Genomic DNA, 14,523 nt, shown 5'->3' with positions numbered 1-14,523 from the left:
CCATCCCAAGTCCAGCACCCTGAGACAGTACACAAGCCGTAAGGAAGGAGGCCGGGGACTAGTGAGTGTGAGAGCCACTGTCCAGGATGAAACATCCAAGCTCCATGAATACATCAAAGAGAAGGCTCCAACGGATGATATACTCAGAGAATGTCTCAGACAATGGGGAACAGAGGATGAGGTGCTGGATGAGGGACAATCATGGGAGGAACCACCGAACCATAGCAGAAGTGGCTGATCTCAAGAAGTCCTATCAGTGGCTAGAGAGGGCTGGCCTAAAGGACAGCACAGAGGCACTCATCAGGTGCCCTGAACACCAGCGCCATCAAGGCAGGGATATACCACACCAGACAAGACCCAAGGTGTAGGTTGTGCAAAGAGGCACCTGAGATAATCCAACACATAACTGCAGGGTGTAAGATGCTGGCAGGGAAAGCCTCTATGGAGCGCCATAACCAGGTGGCTGGCATAGTCTACCGAGACATCTGTGCGGAGTATGGACTGGAAACCCCAAGGTCAAAATGGGAAACACCTCCCAAGGTGGTGGAGAATGACCGAGCAAAGATCCTGTGGGACTTCCAGATACAGACTGACAAGATGGTAATGGCTAACCAACCAGATATCGTGCTCATAGATAAAGGGGAAAGGAAAGCCGTTGTCGTGGATGTAGCGGTCCCGAGTGATGGAAACATCAGAAAGAAGGAACATGAGAAAATCGAGAAATACCAAGGGCTCAGAGAGGAGCTGGAGAGAGCCTGGAAGGTAAAGGTGCCAGTCGTGCCTGTGGTGGTCGGAACACACGGGGCAGTGACCCCCAAACTCGACGAGTGGTTGCAACAGATCCCGGGAACAACATCGGACATCTCGGTCCAGAAAAGCGCAGTGCTGGGAACAGCACGGATACTGCGCAGAACCCTCAAGCTTCCTGGCCTCTGGTAGTACATATTCCTGATTTTGTTGAACTCAATATATTTATTCTGTGTTTACTACTAATAGGTAAATTTGATGGTAGGGCGGAGCTGGTGAAGATCTCTAAAGGTAAACTGTTATCTAGTGCCTTGTGAATGTGTTATCATTTGATGTATAAAAACTTCAAAACTGTTACAAAACAGACCAATGATGACTTTAGACAGCAATGGCCTATGTCTTAACATTTCTAGGAATATTAATTTACTGTCCCATTTTATATAGGGAAGGAAGAAGTAAAAATGAAATTAAAAATGTGGACATAAGAAGAAATCCACGCTGTGTAGAAAACCTTGATGGACTCCATCAGGTCTCTCAAGGTTCCAGGCAAAGAGGAATGCATGAACTGCATTAAGGCTTCAGAAGAATTGAAAGGGAGAACTTGAAAGGGAGTTAAGTATTTCGTGAAAAAACGCATTGAATGAGAATGTCCGCACAACGCAGTTAAGGTTAGGTTCGAAACTAAGGAAAGGTTAGGTTTGGCAGCTGGAACAATGCATTGTTTTTATGTATGTTATATGTGCACTTGTTTCTGGCACATTTCAATACAACACAGAGAGAATAGCTTTTATTTCAACATATTGAGTGTTTTTTTTTCTTGAATATTTGTCGACTAAACTTCTGGACACACCAATTTTGTCCGGCACTTTTATTTCAATCTTGAACGTTAAACACACAGTTGTTAATATGAAAGCAATGTGTATTTATTTTCTTACCACAATGTCTTGAATGTTTGAAATTTCTGCTTGATGAAAACTATGCAAAGAGCACACCAAGTGTTGGAACTCAGCACATTTATGCAACCAAAATTTGCTGGCAGCACCAATGGGATGTAATTCACAGATAAATAATAAAGAATAGCACATTGAAAAGTCCAATAATGGATGCAGTCAAACATTTGGTTGTGACAGAACCTGGCAGACCTACATCTGCTGCTTGATTATTCTGTCGGATATCGTGTCAGAAAATGGGAGTGGGCTTGGACCCAGTTGTGCATGTGAACAAAATATTTCACATTTTATGTGTTCAAAATTTAGAATTGTCAAAAAAATATACGATCATGGCTCCTGCAAAACACAATTGCAGACCTTGCAGGCTTTAAATATTGTCTTGTAAAAAAAATAAGCGCCACCTGCTGGTAGTTTTGGTTTGACATGATTCGTTAAGTCCCCTAGGAGTTGGGAAAAACCTGGAAAAATTACATCCATAATTATGCCATTTTAAATTGATTTATGAGTGAGCACAGGCTAAAAAAAAATTGGGTCCTAAAATCATTTTTCATGAGTTTCATAAATATGTTTTTTTGATGTTTGGAATTGGTTTCCCACGGGTCAAAACCTTTGCACACCATGTCCCCACCACGGAGCAAAAACGTGTGTGTGTGTGTGTGTGTGTGTGTGTGTGTGTGTGTGTGTGTGCGCGCGTGTGTGTGTGTGTGTGTGTGTGTGTGTGTGCGTGTGTGTGTGTGTGTGTGCCTGATATAAAAAAGAATGGACTTCGTTCTGAATAGAACTACTTAATCTGTGGGTGAGGGCTCTTGGCTGTAACTTTTACATTACATAAGATTGTTTGTTTTTGAGATATCAATAGCAGGGCATCCGCCGTAAAAACTTGGCCAAAACAAACATTTGAATCAAACCACTGAAGATGGAGGACACCTATTCGCTGTGGCGACCCCTTGAAGTGTAATGGGTTGGAAGTGATCGTTCGTCCCTGGTTCATAGCCTTTCAAGGTGTTGATGGCAGAGGATGGTTAAATCAGCAGGAAGCCAGGTGTTGGACAGAATAAATTAGTTTAATCTTGCAGACAGCAGGGGCATTGCGGTGTCGGCCGAGGAGGAGGTAAAAGAAAGAAGAAGGAAGAGGAAGCGGGAAGAGGGCCGAATGACCACTGGAAGAGAAGACGGGTGACATAATAGGATGTGACATCATGTAAAGGAAGGCAGGATATGACGTATCAGGAATTCCAAAACGTAAACTATGCAAAAGAGATGTTTAACGATGTTTGTATAGCGAATTACGCCAACATATCCCTCCTGTCGAACATATCTAACATCGGTGGAGGTTAACAGAAGGAAGAAAGAAAAAAGACCAGAAAATCACAAAATGAAACAATCACAATGGAAACAATCTCAAATTAAAGTCATGTCATTCACTACAACAGTCAAATCTTCATCACCAGGACAACAAGGGGGAACAAAATTGTTTGTAGCATTTGTCGCAAGCAGGCCCCAGGGTGAGATACAGGTGAGCTGGTGACTGGGAAAAGGTGTGTGATCTGTCGACGCGGCTCCAACGTGCATCGGGAATCTTCTTGACGAACGATGTCCTCGCGACCACACCATCCTACGTTGGTGTGGTCCACGTCATTCCCTTCAGACCGCAGCTCCGTCCTGTGGAGCACAAAAGAAGACTTGTGCAAGGTCACATGTCGAAAGGATGGTTTCATTCTACACATCACACTTTCTTGGCGTTTCTTTCCCTATCAAAGTCTGTCTCATCGTTTAGGCTCTGCAATGCATTCTCTCACAGAAATGGCAGTAAGTCATTGTTAGATGTTAGTTGGTTAGTATATGTTAGTGGTTAGTGAGTCTGCATTTCTGGAGGGCACCACTTTCTTGGGGAATGACGTTGCAGCCAACATCACTCATTACCAAAAGTGAAAATTTTGGCACTGATGATCTGAGCTATCGTCACTCCCCCCTGTTGTGACATGAAAAGTCTCAATTCGCCAACTGGGAACGTGTTTGCGTGGGAAACATGACCCGTCTTTCAGATGTATCAATTGTCAAAGCATCAATTGCCAATCACTGCTCTTAAATTTGGAGGCCAAATTTCGGCATGTCTCTCAACATCTGCAAATTTTGTGTGGGGTAGACATTTGCATGTCGCCACATTGTTTGGGTAGAGGACAGCCTTCTACAATTATTTAGCACGAGTTAACATGGTCAGCAAACATTATGGCAATCTGCGTAAATGGTCATCATACTCGCCTTTTGTCATTCAGTCGGAGGGCACCGTTGACAGTCAGTCACGCTTCTGCATAGGACATCCATACGCCCCAAAACAAACCAGTTTCATCTACGCTCACCCTGGCATGGATTCCCTCAAAGTTCTTCCCTTCTGAAGAATCTCCCTCTCCCAATTTTGAAAGAAGCTGGTTAGCGTGGAAACCCCATGTAATATAATATCTGATTCCGCCTTAATCTCTGACTGACACCGGTACTCACTCAACTCATCTGCCAATTTCACTCTTACCATCCTGAATGGCGAGAAATTCCCCTCATGTGCACTGAAGTTAATTACTTTAATGTGCACTGCATTCCATTCATTATAATAATTGTTATCAAATCAATCTCGACAGGTTACCCTGCCTTTTTAGTCGTAACTACAAACTACTGTTGAACTGACAAATGTTATCACCGTACACAAAAGGCAGCCAGAAGATAATTTAGCATTTGCGGCTGTCTTAATAAACATTGGATTTCCGCCCTCGCATCTCCAACGTTGAATATTCTTTGTTCGATCAAGCCTAATTGTCACAATTCGTCGCAACGAGATGGTCGGGTGAGAAATATTCCTACAGCATTCTGAATGTCTAGCATCAAAAAATGTGTCTAAAAAATTCCGCCTGAACAAATATGTGCAAAATAGAAATTGTCATGCATTTGTGGAAATGGCAAAAACTATAATTTGGAAATCTAAATATTATTTGCTTTAATTGCTTTGTCATCGATCCCAAATCATTTGTTTAGTGTGCCAAACGCTAGATGTGCAGGTGCATTACATCAGCCGTTGCGGCTTCTCGTGTCGGATTTCCAATGAAGATTGAAACAGGGATTAAATTTTGTTTCCAAAGTCATCAAGAATCAAAATGCAGTTCGGATACTACAATTGTGATTCAACAGCGTCTGTGCCGAGAAAATCGCAGGATGGGTGGATGCAAGTGGCTTGTGTATCTCACAGTTCATCAATTTGTCTTGCAAATTCAATAATTTCTCAACCACCATCCTAGCTATGTTTTTTAAATTGTTGCGGTTCACATCATCTGCATGAAAAGCATAATGAAAAAAAGTTAGTCATCATATCTTGCAAATCAACCTTGTACTCTTCAAATTAAATTCTCGGCTTGGAAACTAATAAAGGTGAATCCGATCAAATTCAATTTGTTATCGTCATCAAATTCAATATATATCGCATGTTTAAATCATCTGTCCTTTGACTTCAGTGGAATAATTTGTAAGGTCAAAAATTATCAATACTCTTTTTCACTATCTATATTTCAGAAAATATATGAAACTATCTTTCATGAAAAGGGCTCATAATTTCAACGGGTGAATTTCTATTAAGTAATCAATCACCAGCGAATCTAGCCACATTTACCTTGCCAATTTCCCCATTGTGGGACTACTAAAGGCTTTCTTATTCTGAATTGCCAATTCCGTCCGATTCGAGATAAATGTTTCTGTCATCCAATCAAATTTTCACGCCTATGTTATTTACTTTTTTCAATTGGACTGTCATTTAAGAGAGTTCACACAGTGGAATGTAGTGGGGGCCCCAGAATTGCCTCTGGGTGTTAAACCCCTCTTTGAAGTTTTTACTGATAAAAACCCTGATAAGAGGTATCGTAAATAACTCTGGCTTCTTTCAAGTGGCTTAATCAAGCCATATACAAAAAAAAAGTTTTGCTCAATCTCAACGTCAATAATCCTATAATTTTATAACTTCACCCTTGGAATCTGTCATTTTATACAATTTCCATTTCATTCTTCATCTTCCATGCTGCTCTGTCTTCACAAGAGTCATGAATGGTCTCCCTGCATTCACTCAGCATGGGGTCCTCGGAAAAGGACACCGACGAACACGTACTCCTCTCCATTCGCTTCTTCTTCATTCCTGTACCTTAAAAAAACTCACAACATGAATGGCACAAAAAAAAAACATCTCTATCTAATGATTCAGCAATCATCTTCACAATTACATATAATTCCATTGTAACCTTGCTGGTAACTGCTTTATATATTCCTATTCTCTAAACTGGCCAGCAAAATCAAATTAGAAAATGTTTTATATATATATATATATATATATATATATATATATATATATATATATATATATATATATATATATATATATATATATATATATATATATATATTGTAATGTCATGAGAGGCTAGCTCTAAGCGGGACAGGACAAGAAGCACAATGTGCGACAGGTTTGAATGCAAACACAGGTTTTAATAAAGGGTTTCAGGGGGAATTCACAAAAGCAAGCAACAAAAGCAAGAATAGTGTCACTTCCAATACTTAAATCATAATAAAGTCTCTTCTGAGGTGAAACTGAAGACAGAGTTCTTTTCCATCCTCACCCCTCTCGATGTCCTTCTCAGGGAGCCTAGCCACCTTTAGCAAGGGTCCAAATCCAGTGTTCTGCCATATGGTCACAACTGGCAATGAGTTCCATCCAGCAATCAGTTTCTCCACAGCACACAGCAATGGAGCTTGTCTCACCCGGCCTCCACACTCAGAGGCTCTCTGCCTTAAAAGCCTTGCTTGCCAATCAAGCCGTGATCAGCCACAGGTGTGGGGCTTGAATTGCTGCCTTCCACCAGATGGGGCCAAAGCTCTCTCTGGGTGAAGCCATCTTACGGGAATGTATTTGCCCTCCAGGACCCAGCCTCTCGTGACATCACACCCCCCCCCCCCCCCCCCCTTGAGACCGACGTCCTCGGCGGGGTGACGGATGCGAAACAGGCAAGGAAGGCCTCCCTTCGGGAGAGGGCATCCGCATTGCCTTGGCCCTGTGGACCACAGAAAAGTTAAAGGCCTGTAGACTCAAAAACCACCTGGTTACTCTGCTGTTGGTTTCCCTGTTTTTGGCCATCCATTGTAGAGGAGCATGATCAGAGACCACCGTGAAACGTCTTCCCAGGAGATAGAAGTGTAATGACTCCAAAGCCCATTTAATGGCAAGACACTCCTTTTCTACTGTGGAACCATTCTTCTCCTGGGCAATAGCTTTCTGCTGAGGTATATGGGATGTTCCTCTCCTCCATGTACTTGCGAGAGTACAGCCCCCAGACCAACTTCAGATGCATCCGCTTGAACAATGAAGTCCTTGATGAAGTCTGGTGCCACCAGGATCGGACTGGAGCACAGCGCCTGTTTCAGATTGATGAAGGCCATTTCGGCCTCTGGGCTCCTTTTCACCAACCGGGAGTGTTTTTTGGTCGTCAATTCTGTCATTGGGGCTGCTATTGTCGCAAGGTCAGCGATAACCTTGGTGTGGGGACAAACTTGGACCCATCTGGACTTCTCCTCTTGCTGGTTCCTTAGCTTTGCTGGGGGGAAGACAACTGAACAGCGCCACTCTGGCATGCCATTTCTTTAGGAGGTTAACATGTTAAATCTGCTCAGATTTCCTCTTACCAGGTTGCCTCACCTTGTAGTTTACCTCCCCCATGCGTTCGATGACCTCAAAGGGCCCCGCCAGGATGCCCGGAACTTGCACTCCACGGTTGGCACCAAAACCAGCACTCTGTCCCCTGGCTTGAACTCTCGAGGCTGGGCAGGTCTATTGTAGGACGCTTGCTGCTGTTGTTGGGCCGCTTCCATTTGATCTCGCACTATCGGATAAATGGCCTTCATCCTTTCCCTCATGTCCCCCACATGCTCGATGAAGGTACGTTGTCGGCACGGCTGCTCTTCCCAAGCCTCTTTGACGATATTCAGCAGCCCCCGAGGCCTGTAAGAGTACAACAGCTCAAAGGGTGAAAAACCAGTAGAAGACTGTGGTACCTCCCTCACAGCAAACAGCAAGTACGGCAGCAGTTGATCCCAGTTTCGGCCATATTCTTTGATCACTTTCCTCATCATGGCCTTGAGTGTCTTATTGAACCGTTCTACCAACCCATCTGTCTGTGGGTGGTAGATGGAGGTTCTCAGTTGCTTGACCTTGAGCAGGGCACACAGATCATTTATGACCTTGGACATAAAGGGGCTTCCGTGGTCTGTCAGTATCTCCTTTGGGATTTCCACCCTGCTGTCGAGAGCAAACAGTTCCTTTGCAGTCTGCCTAGTGGTAGCTTTTCTGAGGGGAACAGCCTCTGGGAACAGAGTGGCATAATCAATCATAACTAAAATATACTGGCGACCCCTAGCACTTTTTGGTAGAGGTCCTACTATATCCAGCCCAATCCTCTGAAATGGGGTCTCAATGATGGGTAAGGGAATGAGCGCGTTTCTGTATGTGGGCTTTGGCGCCACCTGTTGGCACTCGAGGCAAGAACAACCATTGTTCTCCACATCCTTGTGCACCCTAGGCCAGAAAATCCATTGCAAGATTCTCTCTTTTGTTTTTTCTACCCCTAGGTGTCCGCCTAGCAGGTGTGTGTGTGTGTGTGCCAAGTCCAGTACTGTAGCTCGGTGTGGCTGTGGCATGAGAACTTGTTCATGTACCTCATCATTTTGCGTCGTTACTTGGTATATTAACCCCCGGCCTGTCGTGACATCACAATATATACAGTAAAGTCTCATTATATCGATATTCTCGGGAGTCAGAAAAAACATCGATATAACCGGACTATCGATATAATGCGCAACAAATGCGCACCAAATCCAGCAGACATTTAAACAGCTTCTTCCTCCAAGCCATTAACTCTTTGAACTCTTTGAACTCTTTCAACAGTAGCCAAAATGGAACTGTATCATGCCACTTAGCAGTTTTTTTGACGGCGATACTAGTGCAGCGTGTTCTACCGGAAACAAATTCCTTGTGTGTTCTACATGCTTGCCAATAAAGATGATTCTGATTCTGATTCTGACTCTGATATCCGATCCTGCGGCATGTAAATTTTCTCCTTGCATTCATAGAAATATTATCGTAATAAGCAGTACTATCGATATAACCGATATCGATATAACGAGACTTTATTTATATATATCGTCTCACCCCCCATGGGTGGTGTCTGTAACACATGTAACTGTATGGCCGTCACTTTACATTCCGCACTGACCACAAGGCTCTCACAGCCTTGTTGACGACAACCGGGCCAGGGCATAAGCAATCTGCGGTTGTATAGGTGGACTGAGAGATTGCAGGCTTACAATTTCTTCACCCAGTTCACACCAGGAAGAGACAATGTGGTGGCGGATTTACTTTCCCGTGCCACTCCCAGTCCTACACCGGACACTGACCAGGATGCCTTTGAACGCAGTTTGATTCTCATGTTGCACACGCCCTCCAATCTACCGTGCCACTGCAAGAACTGCATGCAGCATCCACGGAAGACCCAACACTGACCAAGCTCTGGACTTTCATTTGAGAGGGCTGGACCACCAAGGTCCCTGAGGAACCTGCACCCTTCCACCGGGTCAAGGGTGAGCTTTCATGTTGGAACGACGTCTGCATGGCCCGAGGTAAACAATGGTCAAGTACTGTTCAGCATGCCTCACAAGCGGCAAGACTGGCCAACCCCGCGCTTGCCCGTTGCAGCAGCCTGTTACATGGCCCGTGGAATCAAATCCAGGTCGACATTTGTGGTGAGCTCCATGCTATGCCTCAACACCAGCGATTCCGCCTACTAGCATACGACCTCCACTTAAAGTGGCCTGAGGTCTTGCCGGCTGGGTCAATCACAATCAAAGTCGTCACGGACTTCCTATCTTCTCTTTTTGCACGATGGGGTGTGCCTGACACTATCACAACAGATAATGAGCCTCAGTTCATCTCAGCAGACTTTGCAGCCTTCACCGTGGAAGGGGATAAAGCATGTCAGGATAACCTTGTATCACCCCCAGGCCAACGGAGGCGTAGAAAGGTTCACCCAAACTCTGTAGAATGGACTCAGAGCACACCTGGCAGACGGCCTTCCATTCTCTTCTGGACTACAGAACACCCCGTTGCATTACATAGCAACCCCTCATGCGCTTCCCCAGCTTTCCTGATGCTGAGTCATGAACTGCAGCTTCCCCTCGACCGCCTCCGTCCTCCTACTAGAGCCACACCAATGTCGGAGTGTTCTTCCGCCAGCAGAGTGGCCAACGAGCAGCAGCGCATGATGCGGCAATTTGACGAGAAGTACCGGGCGAAGCAATCCTCACTTACCGTATCGGACTGGGTCCGCATTCGCCGCCCCAAATTCTCCCACAAATTGGACACATCCAGATTACCGCCCAAATTGGACCGGCCACCTGGCTAACGGGTCGCATTGGCATGCCAGCCGGCTAAGGAGTGTAGCATCACTGACTCCTGTCGCAGATCTGGACCTCTCAAACAATGACTGTGACCTTCCTGTCACATGGCCGACAACACCAGTGGGACGCCTTGAAGAGTGGGGTGAACCAGCCGTGCCTGCGGGACCAGAGCCTCGGCCAGCTCGCGTCCACCTTCGCCCTCGGTATTTAGAGGACTACATCACAGACTTCTAATGTTCAGATCCCAGCCGTGCTTAGCCTATTGTGTGGCAGAATAATCCACAAGGCTAAGCGGGGAAACCGGCATACTACCCGTTTTCCCTGGTGTGAAGAGTTTTACTGGTTCCTTCAGAGAGGGAGTTAAATGTAGTACAGGTATATGGCACATTGCCACATGACGTTGCGGCAGTGTCGGTCGTTGATGGCACCAAATTGAGAATGACTCAGTGGTAAATAAAGACCTTTGACAGGCAAGTCGTCTCATTTTGTTCCTCCGATATAACAAGTAAGTCGACTTCTGCGTGATGTTTTTTTTAGCTTCATCAAAGTAAATGATAATCATACAAGTATGTGCTGCCAAACATAGACTTTCGAGCAGCCTGGATGTGAAACTGGGGAATTGTTTTATTTCCGCATCTCTGCCACCCACAGGGTCAGTTTGGTTTTAAATGCATTTATTGTGCTGTACATATAAAAAATGACCCGACCCCGAACCTGCAGCTGCAAGTTCATTGCATTCAGATGTGTCGGGATGTCATACAGAAAACTCTATTTCACACAAATATTTCATCCTGGAGTTGAGCACGGATGTACTGATGACCTAAACCAGCCTGACCGAGATACCAGCAGCTATCTACCAACGACGGTAGATCGGGTAGAGTTTGCTCGCCCTGCGATGGACTGTCCACCGGGGGTGCAAAAGAAATCCAACCCATCCATGTCAGTGAAATTGACCCTGAGTCAATCAGGTTCGGGGCTATCCGGCCCATTTGGGAGAAGAATTGTGACGGCTTGGGTGTCATCAGCAGGAGCAGTTATGGCAGGTACTGTGGGAATTCAATTACATTTTTGCCCTCAGTGAGAATGAGATGGGCCTTGGTCGGGCACCACATCGGCACAGGTGACGTGCGACCAGTGAAAGTTCGGCCTTGACGCCTGCCTCTGGCTCAGCAGGACGCCACAGATCAAGAGATCCGTGCCATGCTCAAGGCATGGATTGCAGCAGCGTGGCTGAAACTACACCCAAATAAGTGCCACTTCATGCGGCAAAAGGTGGAGTTCTTGGGCCATCTAGTGGACAGTAAGGGCATCAGCAGGCTGGAGGAGAAAGTCCGCACAATCAAAGACTGGCCCAGTACCAAGGGACCAGAAGCAGTTAAAAAGACTTTTTGGACTAGTCTCGTACTACAGGCGGTTTGTGAAAGTTTTTTATTTTTGCATTGGAGCACCCTTGTTCCGCCTCCTAAAAGACAAGCAACGCTTCGTGTGGCTGGCGGATTGTCAGGAGGCATTCTCCAGCATAAAAAGAGCCCTCATGAATGCTCCTGTCCTCACCCCCACCGAGCCAGCCCTGCCTTTTTTGCTGGACACGGACCCGAGCAATGTCGGCATGGGGGATTGTTGTTGCAGGGGGGGCCGGAAGGTGACCGAGTTGTAGCCTATTTCAGCCGTACTTTCAATAAAAGTGACAATGCTACGATGCTACAAGACGTGAACTGCTAGCAGTTGTTCTGGCGACACGCCACTTCAAGTACTACCTGCGTGGCGTGCCCGTCATCATCAGGACTGATCATGCCGAAATGCAGTGGTTGATGTCGTTCAGGGAACCAGAAGGCCAAGTCGCACGGTGGCTCAAGGAGGTGCAAGCATTCCACTTCACTGTGGTACATTGGGCTGGGGCTCAGTACGCCAATGCGGATGCCCTTTCCTGGAGGCCATGTTCCTTTAGTGGCTGCAGCTATTGTGACCGGGGAGATGCCAGGGAGTTGGAGGTTTGCGGGGAACCGGCTGCTGCTGTGCAAACATGCTTCACGTTAGAGGCTGTGGACACTGCAGAGTGGGCTTCAAAGCAAGAAGAGGATCACGATCTCAACCCGGTGCAGCAGTGTGTTCAGAGTGGCAGGAGGCCACCCTGGGAAGGCATGATGAGACGCTCCATTGCTTCCAAAGGCCATTGGAGCAAGTTTGATGTGTTACGTATCAAGGATGCCGTGCTGCAGCGAGCTTGGAAAGAACCTGCCTCCGGGGAAGAGAGATGGCAGGTGGTTGTGCCAAGAGTTCTTAGCTGAGACCATGTCATGGGGGCACGGGCTCAGAACACTTTGGCAGTGCAAAAACCTCTGACGGCTACGTCAATGGTTCTATTTGGGGCAGCACCGACGGGACGTAGAGGACTTCTGTCGGCATTGTGACGAGTGCGTGGCCTACAAAGGACCTCAAGCCCAATCGCATGCAACATTTCAGCAACAAAGGGTTGGTGAGCCCATGGAGAGTGTTGCTGTGGACATCATGGGCCCTTGCCCTGTGACGGTCAGGGAGAATCGCTACGTGCTGTGTGCGATGGACTATTTCATGAAGTGCCGTGAGGCACACGCACTGCCAGACCAAGAGGCGGAAACAGTGGCTGATGCGCTACAGGAGGGCATGTTTTGTCGGTTTGGAACTGCAAATATCATCCACAGCTATCAAGGCAGAAATTTTGATTCCAATGTATTTTCTGCTCTCTGTGAACGCCGTGACATACAGAAAATGTGCACCACTCCTTTTCATCCGCAGAGTGATGGACTTGTGGAATCATCAACCGTACCATGCAACAGCAGTTCCCCATCCTAACCTCCATACACCATTGTGACTGGGAAGGCACATCCCGCTGGTGCTGGTGGCTTCTCGGTCAGCGGTTCAAAGTTCCACCAGCTGTAACCCTGCTCTGCTGAAATATGGAAACCGGCAGAAATGGCGTTTTGCAGTTCCCCAGACAGCCCAATGGACCAGCCGGGGCTGGAGTAGACTGCAGTATCGGCTTGAGGCAGCGTACACATTCGCATGGGACCAGCTGGAGAAAGCCTGTGCACGGCAAAAGCAGAATTATGTCGTGCGGAGCAAGGAGCGTGACTTCCGGGCCGGGGAACTAGTTTGGGTGTATACACACATCCAAGATTTTTAATCAAACTGACCAGATTAACCAGACCAAAGTTGACTCTGAATTACAGGCTAACCGTGCTGCCATTCTCGAGCTCACTGCACAAGTGACCGCACTGACCAAACACTTTGTCCAAGTTGTTAAACCTACAGAATCGGCGCCTCAGGTAGACCCATGTCCGTCCCTGACTCGATCCTCGACGCGACCCCAGACATCAACGAATGAGACTAGGGGCAGGTGTCAGGCCTGTGTGCGAAAGAACATTAAGAGCTGCCCTCACTGTTTCATTTGTGGTCAGGAAGGACATAGAGCTGTGGGCCGTCTGTGAAGAAAGGCACCGGGAAACGGGGTAAGGTCACTGGAGTGAGGCTTCCAGTGATCAATGCCAACGACAAGCTTCCAGTACAAATCAACTCGGTTGAACCAGTAACATCCATAAGTCTGACGACCCAGTGTCAGTCAACATCAAAAACATGTGTAGCACAACTAATTGGCAAGCGATGTATGGTCTCCTGTGCACTCAATGGGGTCCCACTCCAAATGCTGCTTGACTCAGTGTCTCAAGTGACCGTGGTGAGTAGGGCGTGGGTAGAGGAAGCACTGCCCAACGTAACCATTCATCCACTTTCATCCCTATTCCCGGACCAACCATTTGAGGTATCTGCAGCGAATGGCACAGCGGTTCCCTCTGACGGATGGGCTAATGTTGGGTTGCAGATACGGAGTGGAAACCATGGACAGGCTGACATACAAGTTCCCATACTAATCAGTACGAGTTGTGTTAACTGTCCTCTTGTCGGAAGCAATGTGATTGCAGAAATGATCAAAGAGAACAATGAACAGGTGGACATTGTAGCCATACTGAAAGAAGCCATGAGTGTCAGCGAACGCACAGTAGAGACCTTGATTTCTGTTCTTCAGAAATTGGGCCCTGATGAGATATTCCTCCAGTACCCTGTGTGTGTTAGGAAGAAGGGACTCATTATTCCTGCGGGCAAGATATGTGAGGTGAAGTGCAGAGTCAGAGCATGGCCCAAGGGGGAACAATGCCATTTGAGCCCAGTATAGGGAACAACTGCCCTGAGGGGCTAGAGCCGTTCTCTTCGTTAGTACATGTACCAAGTGGGCCGACAAAAATTGTAAAAATTCCCATTCAGAATGTTAGTTAATATGATATTCATCTTTCACTGAGAACTATTCTGGGCTCAATTGAGG

This window comes from Hippocampus bargibanti, linkage group LG08 (assembly GCF_051943395.1).
Source record: "Hippocampus bargibanti isolate YZ-2025 linkage group LG08, ASM5194339v1, whole genome shotgun sequence".
Lineage (NCBI taxonomy): Eukaryota > Metazoa > Chordata > Actinopteri > Syngnathiformes > Syngnathidae > Hippocampus > Hippocampus bargibanti.
The sequence above is the reverse complement of the archived record's forward strand: the minus strand, read 5'-3'. Positions refer to the sequence as shown.